We start from the raw sequence: 15,429 nt of genomic DNA, 5'->3' as shown, positions 1-15,429 counted from the left end.
ATTGTGTGTTTCCGGAAGGTTAACGTTGCTGGTACACTTCATGCTCTTCACTGTAAAAAGCAAGCACTTTAAAAACAAGTGACAATCTTCCATTTGCCACTATGCAATCAGTGAAACTGTTCTGTTAAGACAGAAATTTCTGAGGCTAAAGTCAATTAGAGTGGGGTGCTTAAATTTGTTAGGCTCCTTCCTTAGTCCACACGAAACAAGTGCAGAAATGGCACTGTAAAACCGGTGATAAGGGCAGCATACCAACCAAGCTGTGGGCTACATTTGCTCAACAATACTTTCTGCACTGGGAAGGATGTGGTCTGAAGGTAGGATCGCCTGCCCTTGCAGAGCACAGAAACACTTGTCAAAGATCTGATATCACAGGGCAGACACTTGCAGAGTTGTGCCATGAAGTTATAAATTCTGCAGGTTCCCTGGGAGCTGCAGTGCTGCCGTTTCACCGGTTGCAATAGCCCACTTTCAACCTAGAGCAAGCCATGGTTTTACTAGCGAGTACCCTCTGTGTGAGTGCCTGTTGACATGATTGTGACAATAATCCCTTCTCCAGGTATGCTTACACAAATTACTGTGAAGCAAGGTAAGGTACAGACTTACTATACATTTGTCTATACAGCAGTTTTTGCACACTTTCAGTGAGGGAGAGCACAGACACAGACAAGTTGCTGTGAAGCTGGTTAATTGCACGGTGAATTCACCTAAGCTGTTCTTGCAGTAATTCGTTTCTATGGTTGTGATCCAGGATACAATACCAGTCTCAAATTTAATCAGAATTTAAAGTAAAGGTTATTTTGTGCTATTTCTTTTTAGATATTATTACTACTTTCATTGCAAACTTTTTGGAAGTCCAGCTGCAATGTAGCAGACTTCACAGAATGGCTGTATATATTTAGATTATTTTCTTGACTTTCAATCACTTCAGTTAAATGACTCACGATTTTTATGTTTCAGGACATCGCAGGAGATGCACCTGCCAGTTTTATTTCTGCTTTTATATTGTTGGAAGAGGTTTGGAAGTTTGATCTAAGTATATTCCTGAAAGTTGAGATGCGTCTCTGAATCTTTCCAGTTTGCTGGAGGACTATTGTGGTGTTTGTTTTGCTGGAGGGCAGCCCAGTGTCTTAAAAGTCCTTTTGATACTTACAACCTCTGATTCTTAGAATCAAATGTAGAGCCCAAGATATGAGCACCTATATGGGGATTTCTAGTGAACTCAGTGAAAATCTTGTAGAAATATGTGCTGTCACATGCTGTGTTGTCTTCTGGGCAGATCAAAAATATCATGCATCAACATTTCTCATGGAGTAGCTCTATTTTTGACTCAGTAGCATGTGAGGAGAAGCTGGACATGACATAGAATACAAGAGAAAATCAAATATGAACAAGAAATCTTTTTTTACCTATTTATGGAATGGCCATTTGTCAGCATCTGGTAAGTACATATCTATTTTAAGGAGTAGAAGAACTTTTGAAATGTGCCACTTGTATGTGATTTGAGTCCTAAATGTAGCTTGTGGTTAGAAGTCTGTCTTTAGCATATTGCTGTGTGCTGCCCCAAAGCCTTTAGGTCCCATAAACTTATCTCAGATTTAATTTTCTTTCAGTTGTAGTATTAATTCAGAGGTTGTTACAGTTTGTTTGCTTAAAAAAACTATGTGATTTTTCTTTGCATTTTGAAAACCTTATCATTTTGGAATCCTAAATGAACTGTTAAAAGGACTATTTATTATAACCCTATTATATGGATACATTTTGACAAAGAATGCGCATAAGCTTGATGGTGCATCAAAGCAAAAAAAACCCCAAATGATCTCTGACTTTAAGGAAAAGACTTGAGCCACTGTCAAGATCAAAGTATATTTCATGTGCTAGAGTCCTGATTCAGCAAAGGATGTGAAAAAGAATTTCAAGCATAGTGAGCTCTGGTGGAAGCCCCTGAACATGGTTGCATTTACTGCTGTGATTCTTGCTTCTCAAAAACCCCAACAAAACAAAACACTTGCCCACAAACAAGCCATCAAAAATATTGTAATGTTTCTCTGTTTTCACATCCTCGCTCAGTATTTCTTACACAGTTTGCATTATTCATAATGATTTGCTTTAATCTGAAGGACTTAAAGTTTTAAAAGTTCCTGCATTTGGATATCTGTTTCTTTTGGTAAACGTGCTTAGCTGACGAGAAATAGCTTGTATGCTTTTCCATGTCCTAGTAATGTTTTATTCACATATGCTTTCTGCAATAAACATTGCCACTACTCTTCCTCCTTCTCTGTCACCAAGGGTCTTAGAATATGTATGCTGACACCAAATAAATTAAAGCAGTACTTTTTTGCTTAATGGAAAATGCCAGGTAAGACACTCTGATTCCCTACATCCCTCTTTGTTTTTCAAGCAGACCACTGTTACAAGAGAGCTTTCAACCAGACAAATGTTTTATGGCAATAGCGCTTTACGTTTTTGTAACACCCTTCTTCTAAGGGTCTAAAATGCTTTACAGCAGTAATAAATTAAGCCTTACAACATCCTATGTGGTAGGTAACTATTATTCCCATTTTATGGGTGCCAGACTTCATGGAATAAGCTGCATTCAACATGCCAGCACACTATGAACAGCCACTCAGGGTTTCATCCTAGAATGATCATGTGAATGCTGTCTACAATGGAGTCTGTAAAAGAGGTACCTACAAGGCAAAGCATTAGGACTTTGAGGAACAGTGTTTGTCTTTGGACCTTGCACAGAGACCTTTAAAAAAAAAAAGTTTGTGAAGAAAACTGTGATTAGACACTAACAAAAGTCTTGGAAAGAATTCAAGATAAAAAAACTTAATAAATGATGGAATGGAGGTTCAGCAGTTTGGAAAGAAAGCTAGTGTGGAAGAGGTTCTGGGAGAATCAAAGGAAAGGTTTTAGTGTGGAGGAGCCAGGACCAGATTTTCGTGGCTGGAATCCAAAATGTATAGGAGAGTTTGGCTTCAGCTGAGATAAAAGAAAGTCATAACTGCTGTTAAAAACACTCATTCCCAATCTGAAAACTAAATAACTGTAGGCAGCTGTAATAACTCAATTTTTAAACCAGCAGAACAACTGAGCTATGGCTCTGGGTGGTTAAATGACAAACCAGAGTTCAGCAACATATTTGTGTCTGAAATAGGTACTTGACTGGTGGCACCCCATAAGCACACGCATGTGGCCTCTTAAGATCTCTTTTGCTTAAGCGTTTGAAGTCTCTTCAGAGTCTGCAATGATAATGGCCACTTCATTTTGAGGAAACACTGAATCGTGGAAGAAACTGCAACACCAAACGTGTAAACCCACAATCTTGTGACCTGAAGTCACAGCGTAGGTGGTCTGACTTGGTGGCCAGCCAGCAAGGCCTGGAAGACTGGCTGGTGAATTCAGAGGGAAAGAAGGCCAGTTTATTTGGAAAGAACAAAGCTACTACTTTGCAAAAGTCATCATGTATACGTATGTACATACCTCTCAAAACAGGGAGGTTCTAGTGCAGGGTGCATAGAAGAAGGGGAATAGAACACCTGAACTAGTTTTTAAATGAAGCTCTGTCATTGTATGGATGAGCATGTAGGGTGTGATTGTCTGGATTATCGAGGATCAAGACACTGATCAAGGAGAGACATCTCCCAAGATAAATTAACATCATATGATAACCTCAGTTCTTCATGGCGTGCTTTTTGTTAAGTTGTTAAAAAATCCTATCATACAGGAATAGCCTCATTATTCTGTTGAGATGAAACAAGGAATACAGGCACGAAGGAATATCTTCTGTTCTGAAATATTCATAAGTTTTTTTGTTTTCTTTTTCTACTGACACAAACAGTCAAAAAGCAGCCTGGAGGAAATGTCCTTCGCTTTTGGAAAATGAGTTGGTAATTTATTCACATAAGGCTATCTAGTCATTTTGAATTAGCACATTGTGGAATCTACTAATAAAATGAAGTCAGTTTACATTTTAAACAACCTTTAATATTTGTAAAAGTAAATATCCCTTAATTTCTCAGCAATTTAGATGTAATGGAAATTGTCAGAAATTTTAATTTCTCCCCGTTTAGCTCACTCACAATGGCTGTCAAACAGTCAAGTGATATGACGTAAAGTACTGCTAATCGTTTCAGCACAAGACAGTACTTCAAAGGTAAGGCAAAGGATGTGCAGACACTAATGAAATTTTATTATCAGAACATAGAATTAGAATTGTGACAAGAGACAATGGTGGCAGTGACATGCAGCTAGAATGTTAAGCTTCTGAAATCTCCAAGCTGAGTCTCGCAGACAAAAATAGCTAGAGCTACAGACTTCTTAATAGTCTTAAATGGAAATTGAATGGGCTCAATTAATCAAATGAACAAACTATAGGGAAAGGCTTACAAAAAAGGCTCATTCTATATTTTCAGGCTATTAACCTGCATGGCCATTATGTCCTGTTATAATGGTGTGGTTTGCAATCCATATGTTGCTTCTCTGAGAGTACGTGTTTTTGTAATTCATAGGGAAACATGTAAAGCTTGTAAGACAGCATGGCATGATGGTTTTTGTAAGCACACGCTTGGGCAGACCCAGCTGAAAGAGGGTCTTGTTTCGCATGATCAAACCAATTCTGTCTGTGAAATAGCACTGCAGATTTCTGAATACGTGAGCATAAGAAGTTTGCTTCAGAGCAGGTAACTTGTCCCCAGCATATCAAAGGTTAAATGACTAATTTAACTGGCCTATGGGCATCTGTTACTATTTTAGTGTTCACTAGAAGAGTATCTACTTCACAGAAACCGATGAGAATCTATCAGGTATTAGAGAAGAAACAGCTTTGATGTTGGTGAGTTCACTTGAATTTAGTCCTCAAGTATTTGTAAAGTAACTGTCACTGTCCTCCGTGGACTTTTATAAGTCCTTGAACTGTGGTAGGTGTCCTGCTGCCTTGAGAGCCTCAGCAGGTGCAAGGGGAAATGGAAAGGACCACTCGGGATTTATTAGGTTTACTTCTTTTTGAATTTCAGTTAAACTTGGATAAGAGTGATCAAAGTCTAGAAAATTCTTTCTTCTGTGGAGGGGACCTGTCCTTTGCTATTAGGAACTCGGTCTCTGATTCTTGGATTAGTCCCATCTACAGTGGCATTGGCAATAGAAATGTATTTGAGAAGGGCTGGAGACAAAAGACACCCAACATTGTATTCTGCAAGTGGGCTTTAGGCCCTTTTAAAGAATGTTTGTTCCCTGTACAAATAGAATGGCTTTATGAAAACTCACACCCAGCATGGATGCGATAGTAGGGAGCTCTTCTGCAACTTACACAGGACACAATCCAGGAGGAAGTTGGCAGGGTCAGGCACTGGCTTTCCCTTCTCGATCTGCAGAGTAGCTATGGGCTTTAGGGAATGAAACAGAAGTGTTCTGAGTGTAGAATTGAGGCTGGAAAATTGTTACCAAACTCCTCCGGTGCTCTAGAGTAGTGCACATTCCTTAGAGTGTAATTTCCAGCTTCATTTTAAATGGGGATGGAAGGTACATTGTTTTATTTTGGAGATACTTCTGCACTCCGGTGGATCTCTCAGCAAGAAGGGAGGCTTTCCTCTGTGTAGTGAAAAGGTCACAAAAATAATATAATTTATTGTAATTCCATGAACCTGGAATAACACTGATTTCTAAATAAACAGGTAAGGCCACATTATATATCACTAAGATGTTGCTTTGGTCTGGCAGGATAGTCTAGATTTTGAGTCCTTGTCAAGACTGTCAATGCCTGGTGCTTTCCGTTCAGAGCCGCCACATTTTCATTGTAGGGAATGTGGCTGTATCCCACCGTCCCTTTTCCTATTTTCTGTCTACGGTGGCTGCATTTTATCTTTCCCATTTTCTCCTAAGCTCTTCCATTTTCTCTCTCTCTCTCTTGCATTTTCTTTCTCTGTAGATTTTATTCTTGCAGAGGCCATCTCCAGAGAGTCCTAAAATAGATAATTCATGTTCCCTCATGCTATTTCCCGTGCCATACTGCCACTCCCCTGCCAGCGCCGAGTGTAAACATGTAAGGATTCAAGCTATGCTAGTACAGATACTTGCCAAAGGCAAACTGCAACCCAGAGTGCTTGATCATTAGCTGAAAGCAAACTGCACATCATACACGCACATATGTTGTCTGTTTACAGTTTTGATTCCATTGCTAAGTTATGCAAGTCTACCAGTCAGGGAACAAACCCAATACCACATATGTTTGGTGACTAACCAAAACCGTGATTTGTCTTCACAATAAAAAGGAGGGGGGAAAAGAGTTAAAAGCTTGAATGCCACTTACTAATGCAATTTGGAACAGAGTTGACACATGGTTTGAAAATATTTTGGGTGTTGTGTTGATAGTAAATCCAGAGCAAATTCTGAATGGGCAATATTGAGCTGTGTTGCTGCAGGGAGAGGAAACATTGCCACATGGCTTATGCGATCCCGCCAGCACCATGCATATGGTGAGTATCTGCAGCAAACCACTCTGTAGAATTTAACTGCGAAGTAACAGTTTCCACTAAGTTTCAGATTCTCACAATTAGTTCGCACGCAGCTGGATACATCAGAAAAGTGGTCATAAAATGAATCCTTGTCACTTGTTTGTTCAGAAAAGAAGAGGCGCTCTTCTTGGATCTCTAACCCAGGAGCTGGGGGTCTTGGACCGTAGTGACATGTCCTTTCTCCTCCGGCCCCACACCAGTGACTTGAGGATGCCAGCTCTTCCCTCACTAATGACCATGTCGGAGGATTAATGAACTGAAGATTACGCCGTGCTTGCGGGATCACAAAGCTGTTTTAAATGGATGGATCTGTAGTGCTGCCTGCCATATACTAGCTCCACCAATACCTTAAAGCCCCCATCAGTGAAGCTCTGCGTCAATGTAGGAGTCTTGCCACGAAGGCAAAAGAATATGTGAGTGCCTGGTATAAAGCTTCTTATCTCTCTATGGTGTTCCTGAACAATGAAGCTTGATCTTCAAAACCTCTTGCATGTAACATTTACATGTATTTTGGAAGGACTGTTGATTACATAGAATGGGATACAAGGAAAATTCAGATTAAAAATGTGCTTTTATTAGGAGCAAGAAATTGTTGTCTTGGCAACAACAAGCATCTGGATTTTTATCTTCCCCCCCCCCCCCCCCCCAGCCTTGCATTGGATCTGCAGTGCCTTGCAAGAGGCCTTTCAGGCTTTAGCTGTTCCTCTGAGTTATAATGGCCAGGTTTGTCCTTCAAGTGAAATCTCATGCAGTACACTGCAGGGGAGGTCTTGATGCTGATTTTTCTCTCACTGAACTCAGATTGGTGTAAAAGTGCCTTAGCAGAATCAAGTTCATTCTTGGATGAGAAGGTCTGTGTCAGACAATGCGCTGCTGTTCAAATTTTAGTTAAAATGCACTTGCACGCTTCATGGAAAACAACAGTTCGTGGAAGTGAAAAGCTTTGTGTGCAGAGGGAAATTATATGGAACTTACTTTTCTTCAGATTAAGGTGGCTCTTGGTAGATCAATAGAAAAGTTGCAGAGCTAACTGACTAATCTTAGTGTATTTGTACTAGTGTTGTGTATTGGACTGGGATAAATTAACAATTATTAGTCTGTACCTCTCCTGATAGAGTTGAAAATGCAAAGACAATTATTTCAGTAACGGGGAAAAACCTTGAAACTGTCATAAACCTCTTCTCTTTACCTTTAATGCAACCTCTTGGTTTTTAATTACTCCTGTAAAGTGGAGCAATCACAGGATCCTCCTGTGACATTTTCAAGTTTTCTGTCTGCTCCACTTACGAGAAACAAATGGGTCTGCACAGCTCCATCTAGATTGAGTTTTTCATGAAGTCATTACTTCTGTCACAGGGACTATTTTCAAATTGAAAAATCTGAAACAATAAATGATGGTGAAGCAGTTAATAACTGTTAAGAAATCACATTTGGAAAATTGCATTTAAGCAATAACCTTTCTCCCTGTAATTAAATGACAGAAAGGTCCTGGTTTTAATTAAGTCAGCAATTTATAGTTATGAAGCTATACTTCACTATGCAGATTAGAAGATGATAGGTCACAGAACACCCTGAGTGCATTTTTAGCGGAGCTGATCTGGTAATTACTCCACTGTTCAGTGGTGACCACAGTGAACCGTATCTCTAGATTAAACAATTTTCTTTTCCCTGCTCCATGATGTATAACCAGGATGAGTAAATGTACCACTAGGACTGCATCGAACATCTTTAAATTAAAATGGATTTTAAATGAGGGGGCATGAGCGAAGAAAGTAATGTTTGAAGAACAGCGGTAGAAATGAATGGGCCACTAGGCAAGTCTTGCAAGCAGAGAATATATCATTGTTTTACAGGGCTTTCTATCTTGCGCCTGAATGTTTGGTGCAGATTTATGAGGAAGTAAAATGCTAATGTTAGTGTATTTATAAACATATGATGGGGGTTTCATCTATAATTTATTCCCAGGCCCTGCATTATGCAGCCTATGAAAGAAAATGAAATGCTGTGTTGGACAGCGAAAAAGGTTCATTAATACAGCTTTCACATTTTATTTAACTAACCCCTAGCTCATATTACACATTGATTATTACATTGTGAGATGTTTTTGAACACTTATTGTGTTCTGTTCCTCAGGCCTTTTGCTAGCTACTTCAGTAAGATTTCAGCAGCGTTCAACTGTCTTATTTCAACTAGCACTAAGTATATTCACTTGGCCTCCAGGCGTATGAACAATGCATGTATATTTATGTATATATATTTTTTCTGAAAGAGTTGGAGGAACAGAGGTAGAGTTCAGTATTACCGTTCATTAGTAAAATGTGTTGTTTTAGTCAGCTACTCATTAAATAACCTGTACTGAAGTTGCACCGCAGAAGCAGTTCTAATCAAGTATAACTGCAGCATAAGCTTTGCTGAACCAGAGTTTGTAAATAAGGAATATTCAAATAGCACTTTGTTTATGAGTAAAAGGAAGTAGTAACTGTAAACTAAACTAATTCATTGACCAGAATAACTTCTTTAATGGGTCAAATTAGCTATAAGTATAAATTGCCAGTACTACATGCAAATCTGTTGAGATTTGCCAATACGCCAGCCTGGAATTTTCTTGCAGAGCTTGATTTTTCCCCTGTATTACAATGGAGTGTGTTGAGGGGGAAGGGTGGCATGTGTGGAAAGGGATGAAAAGCCAGTTACAAGATGATATTTATGAGAGTGGACATCAGTAACTATTGACATTAAGTGAAGACAGCAGATGATGTTTTTCAAGTTTACTGATACAAATACTTGCTTACAATTTCTTTTTACTCTGTTTGCTGGGTGATTGTTTTATTTTTATTCCCAGGTTTTTGCAAACCTTGTTCTGATTCTCTCTGACTTTAACAGGAAGCGGCTTCAGCCAGCAGTACACAATGGTAGGGTTCTTTCAAGGTTGAATCTGTCTAAACACGGCGAGGAAAAGAAAGGCAAGAATAGCATCTCTCAAGCACAGCTACTGGTGCCTTTTATTCCAGGTTTTGGTGGGGTTTTTTTGCGGTTGTTTGTTTGTTTGTTTGTTTGTTTTGCGATAGAGCCATAGCTCTAGATTCGCTGAAAGCATCAAGGAATAATACGCAACACTGAATCCCAGGTTTCGAAGATATGCAGTGGTTTAACTGAATTGAGAAATTGTTTGAATAATGGTAAGCCTGGAAAGGTCTCATGGAATCATTTTGTCTTAGGAGGTTTCTTCCTTTAAAAGAGGAGAAATCTCCACTATAAATATTCTGGAATGCTGGGAGAATACGAAAAGAATGGAGGAACCTTTTGTTTCATGTGCTTTCTTTTCCTTGTTTTTTTTCCTGTTGACAGTTAAGTTAATCAATGACGGAGCTTCAGGGCTTCCCCACCACCACACACATGTGCACACCCCTTCTCGACCATGTTTATTCTGTATGGTCAGAAACAGCTGAACACCTCCTTTGTATACTTAACTGTATATAACTTTATTCTGAGGCATCCAGATGTTTACAATGAAGTTCAGAGATGATGGCTGTTCGATTTGTTTGAACGTGAGAGCAAAACAAGGGGGCAGCTCTTTGGCTGCACAGTAAGCAATGTGAATTTAGCCCTAAGTATTGGTCATCTGGTGTAAAGGATACATTTTACACACTTTTACAAAGTCCTAGGGAAGCTGGGTAAGCAGACACATAAAAGGTCAAGCAGAGTAAGCCACAGTTAGTTAGGAGAGACATATTTTCACACCACTGAGTTGTGAACTCTTCAGAAGTCCCCAATGTATTAGGGTAAGAACGTCGTTCCTCAATACATTTGGCTTGTCTTCCTTCTCTTTTCATTCTTCTCTTTCTTTTTTGTTCAATATTTTTATGGCACTTAGGTGGTGCAAATAAATTTATTTTCTTTTTTTTTTCTTACCTCTACTGGTGTTTACAATCCTTAGTGGGCACCACAGCATCTCATGGTGCAGATGTTTCAGAAAGCTACTGTGTTGAAGGAACCTAGCACTGCAGATCAAATTTTAGATATTTTTAAAGATCTTTCCTAGCAATGTGTGACATTTGGAGTTAAAAGGATGGAGATGCAGAGTTGCGGAGCCCTAATCCCTGAAGATGTAGCACAAATAACACGGGGGCCCAAATGCCTTCAGCGTAACACTGGGGACAGAGTCAATATAACCAAAAAGCCATGTGCATCCAAATTCCAGGATATACTGTCTGTTAGAGCTTTGTGGAACTTGAAGCACAGAGATGAACACCTACTCTTTTCTGGCAATTACAGTCTGTCACACCAACCTCTTGTTATCTGCTTATCGTCTGACTGGAAATTGTTAAAGGTAAAAGGAAATATGTGAGATCTTCCACAGAAATGGGAAGTTATCCTCGGCTCCTATGCTAAGGCAAATAGCTAAATCAGGATTTGGTTATTGCTTCTGAGGAGCATGAATTTACTGTTTTGCTTTCTCCTGAAACAGCTGGAACTACTTACACTTGGAGGTACAAATTTCCTTTCATTCCTTGCAGAGCCTAAGGAAATTCATGGCAATATTCCCAGTAGACAAGGCTTTCAAAACGGCTGTCATGAAGCATGGGGACATAAAATAACTTGACGACAGAAGAATTATGCATAGGACTTATCCTTCAGTGATCATCTATACCTGCCATATAAGGATAGGTAGGGGAAATCTCCCTTCGAGTCAGCCCATTCTTACTATGTTACATCTAGAAAAGAGACATACAATTAAGGTGGGCAGGAAAGAATTTGAATTATGTAGAGGTACATGCTTCCTGATGTGTTTGACAGCAGAAATCAGACAGGGAAAGCTGATGAATTTTTATGCTTCTCAGGGGAAAAAGTGAATTTGAATCGATGTGACAAAAAATTGTCAAGTGATACTGGCATGCTTTGGAAAAAGCGGTAAAATCCCTCCCCCCTCTCTTTTACTATGGAATTCTTGAAGAACACCTTTTCAAATTCATTTTAGTTATGGTAACGTTGCAGAGAAGCCTACTGGAAAATATTGGAGTAAAGTACTTTTGCCATGCTGTGAATCAGATTATCTTCAGTCTCACCACTTTACCTACAGGCAAGGATGGTGATGCTAACACTGGCTTTCAAGCAACCCCTGCAGCTTCTCAGTTTCTGAACTTAAATTCTGCATCTAATGTGGAAACAATTACACTCATCAGTTTTAATTATTCCATTGGATCGCTGTGGTCGTAGAGAGGAAGCATAATCCACACGTTGGTGTGATGAGTGTTAGCATTTACTCATTTCCTCCTTTTGCCAATGACTGTCTTTAACAACATGGAGGTTACGTATTTACCATTTCAGTTATCACAGGAAAGCCCTTATGGCAGATACTGGGGCTGCTGCTCAAGTGATGACATGCAGGAGAAGTGTGCAGTTAACAGTGGCAGGAATAATGAACATGGAAGTTGCAGTGACCATAGCTGTGTGTAGGGAGTAGAGCCATGAGTTGGAAGGGGGAAGGAAAGCTGTTATTAGCTAATAACATTTCCCTGTATGTATCATGGGTTAATACATACTTGTCTCCATCTTTGAAGGCTCTTGGGAGCTCTGAAAACCTCTGACACTTTATTTCAGGGATTACAAAGTCATCAAGGTGGACATTTTGTTAAAAATTAGGGAAGTCAGTGTTAATGAATTTTTGGATTTGTAAGTAAAAAGTGAAAAAGCTAGAGTCTGCATAGACTAGATTATGCATTGTGGCTAGATTATGCCTAAATAATGAAGCTCAGCTTTGAAAAACAGATATTCACTCAACTTTCTTCAGGTTGTTCACAACATAAGCATGTAAACATCTGGAGCAATCTGAGCTTTGGTTCCTACAGCCTGTTTGGGTCAGTATGTTTTCAGGAGTAAATTAGAATAACTTTGGAGAAACTTCAACAGATGCTGAGGATCAAAATGCAAAGCCACAAACATCAGCCCTGTGTACCCCATTCTGCCCTGTACTGCACATGGTACTGTCAGCCCCCAGCCTGGACTGCTAAGTTTGCACAGTGAAGTATTGCATTTCTTTCCCTTAATTTTGGTGGGAACAACGTGAGGTTTGTCAAGTTGAAACCCCCAAAGTTTAAAATTTTTTTTCTGTCAAAGAGAACCTTGTCAGTTTTCCTGGTGACTAGGTAAGTGTTCAGTGTCCTGGCTTATAGGAGGATCATCAGACCCATATTTTTTGGCCTCTGCTTACGCCGGAGAGCTGTCAGTCAGTATTAAAACATTGTGGGGTCTGCTGAGTAGCCTGACAGTGCTGCCAAGAGATTCTTTAAATCCTCTCAGATTTTTCAGCTCTCTTTTGGAGTATTTTACTGATTCTTCTGCTAGTGCGCTTAACTCTGCTTAAAGAAGCCACAACACATGCACTTTACTGATACACTGTTGAAAATTGCCAAAACAAGTCACTTATGTGTCAAAACCCATCCATTCTTCTATTGTTTTAACTGTATTAGTCTGAACAAACAGCAGTTACCAATATCATACTGTCTTGTAATAAAACCGGATGTAAAAATTTGAGGAACAGCCCAGTAATAGAAATGATTCCTCCTCCTCCACCATCCAGAAAGGTCTCTGCCAACCTTGTACCAAGGGCAGTCAGGAGTCTCACGTTGTGTAAGTGGTCTCTGTTACATTCTGCTCCCGGTATGAACTGCAGACTTCACAGCGGGATACTTTCTCTTTGATTGCAGCATTCATGTCTGGCAAGAGTAGGACATCTCAAACACTGTTTTTACACTTTTCAACACCCAAATGGGAACTGTGGATTATGTTTGCTATGTCTCACCTCAGGTTGTGTGGTACTAGAATACGGTCGTCTCTGTGCAGAGTCCCGTCCTTAGTTGCAGTTTTGTCTGGCTTAGAGTGGAAGTCGCGTGGCCTTTTTTTTTAATGACCACTCATTTAAAATCTCATCTAAAATCTAAAATGGCAGCATGTGTGGGTGTTCTGAGGTTCTTAATGGAGCTTTTAGAATTTTGCTTTAGAAGCATACAGCAGGGTCAGTTTACTTCTTTCTGTACCGTGAATCTATAAAGAAGTTATTTAAAGCATTTCTTCTATGAAATGCCGCTTGTGGGTAAAGACTGAGTTAAGTCCATTTTATAAGGGATTATATTCAACTTTCTTTGTCCCAGAATCTTGCTGTGTCTCCCCATCAACTCACTGGGACCCAGTGAAGGTCACAATCTGTTACCTATTGAAAGGTAAGCATAGTAGCACATGGAAGTGTAGCGATGCTAATTGCAATTGGCATTGGTGTGTAAGAGAGGGTTTAAATGTTAAGGGAAAGGGTGCCATGGTAGTAGGTAAGGAAGTGACTTAGGGGGAGGTATTTTTGCACAATATCTTCCGGAACTGTTTGCCTGAGGTCTACAGGGTGAAAAATGTTCTCTGTAATGTTGCTGGCAGTAGCTTGCAGTCATTTCTGGTACAAATGGACACAGCTCCGTTCTATTTATGGAAAGTTCCTGTAATGTGTGCAGGTCTCCCACTGACTTTGGTGAAGCTGTGCCCACTTACAAGGCTTGTGAATCTGGCCAGTTGCTGCTCAGGTCTAAGATACAAAGCCAGCCTGAAAGCTGTCAATATTTATGTAATTTTGCCTGAAGATTGCTATCTTGGGGTGAGCTCAGCAAGGAAGAGAAATTTTGCATGATCAGACCAAAACCAGTAACATTTAAGTACTTAGGTGTTGGGTTATTTTTCCTGGAAGATTTGTCCATTAACTTTAATGAAGCTTTTTCTGGGCTTACAAGTCTGAAGAGAGCTATTAAACAAAAGGGAGGGAGTTTGCTTGCCAGGCATTTTCTCTGCTCTCTCGGTTCTGTTTCTTTATGGCCAGAGAAACACTTTCAGCCATATGTCTTTAAAGCTATGCTAACACTTAGTGACCAGTTAAGTAAATCCCACTTGCTAAATTCTTGTGGCTGCATTATGCTGGGAGCCTTACTCTAAGGGCCCTGTTCTGTCACTGCTTGTTTTTTTCCAGATTAGATGAAGTGACTTGGATGGGATACACAGATTGGTGATGCAGGAGAAATCCTCCTCTGCCGCTGAAAGGTGGCACAGTGCAAAACTATAATCGTTATTTTCCTCTTCTGTAAAAGGTAAGCCAGTTAGATTTCCGGGGCCACAGGCTAATGGGGCAAAGCCCGAATGTGAGCCTGACTGTAGATGGTCGTCTTTACTTGTGGCTCCCACTGCTGAAGTAGAAGTCAAAGGATTTGTCTTAGACCTTAGACCTCTTCAGTTTGCACTCAGACCAGTGGAATTATAAAACTAAACGGCAGTGAGCCAGTTTGGATGCAGTGTCTCACCTCTGGGCACCCGGTAGTGCCCCCTCTCCATCACAGTGGCGGACATAAACATCCCTAAAAATCTTAAAGATTCACATTTGGAATTCCTGAGCTTCCTCGGGTCAGAAACTGCGACTGCTGATGTCTTTCTCTCAGACCAAAGAGACAAATGATGCCTGTGGCCATTGACTTGCCTTCTCTGCAGGGTGCATGTCCCCCCTGTAGCCCTCACACTTACCAGCCCCTGACGCCGTTCACAAACACCAAGTTACCACATTTATCTTTTACTCTTCGGTGGGATTAAGGCCCATGCATTCCGGATGTTCTCCAGTTTAAGATGAGCACCTAACCTGTACCCGGATCATCTCTGTTATAACCTTGCCAAAAAATGTCCAAGATTTCTTTGTGTACCGTATCTCTTCTTTCAATTACAAAATATTGTTCAGAATTCATAGTGCAGGAGTTCTGGCCTTGCTTCTCTTACAAATTGCTTATATGGATTTCTCTTGCCTGAAAATTAATTGACGATACAATAAACTATTTTCCTTTGAGCAGGGACTATTCTGTTTCCTATGACGATACAGTAAGCTGTCTTTGGGCCA

Source organism: Tauraco erythrolophus, chromosome 6, assembly GCF_009769465.1.
Source record: "Tauraco erythrolophus isolate bTauEry1 chromosome 6, bTauEry1.pri, whole genome shotgun sequence".
Classification (NCBI taxonomy): Eukaryota; Metazoa; Chordata; class Aves; order Musophagiformes; family Musophagidae; genus Tauraco; species Tauraco erythrolophus.
Note: the sequence above shows the minus strand (reverse complement) of the source record.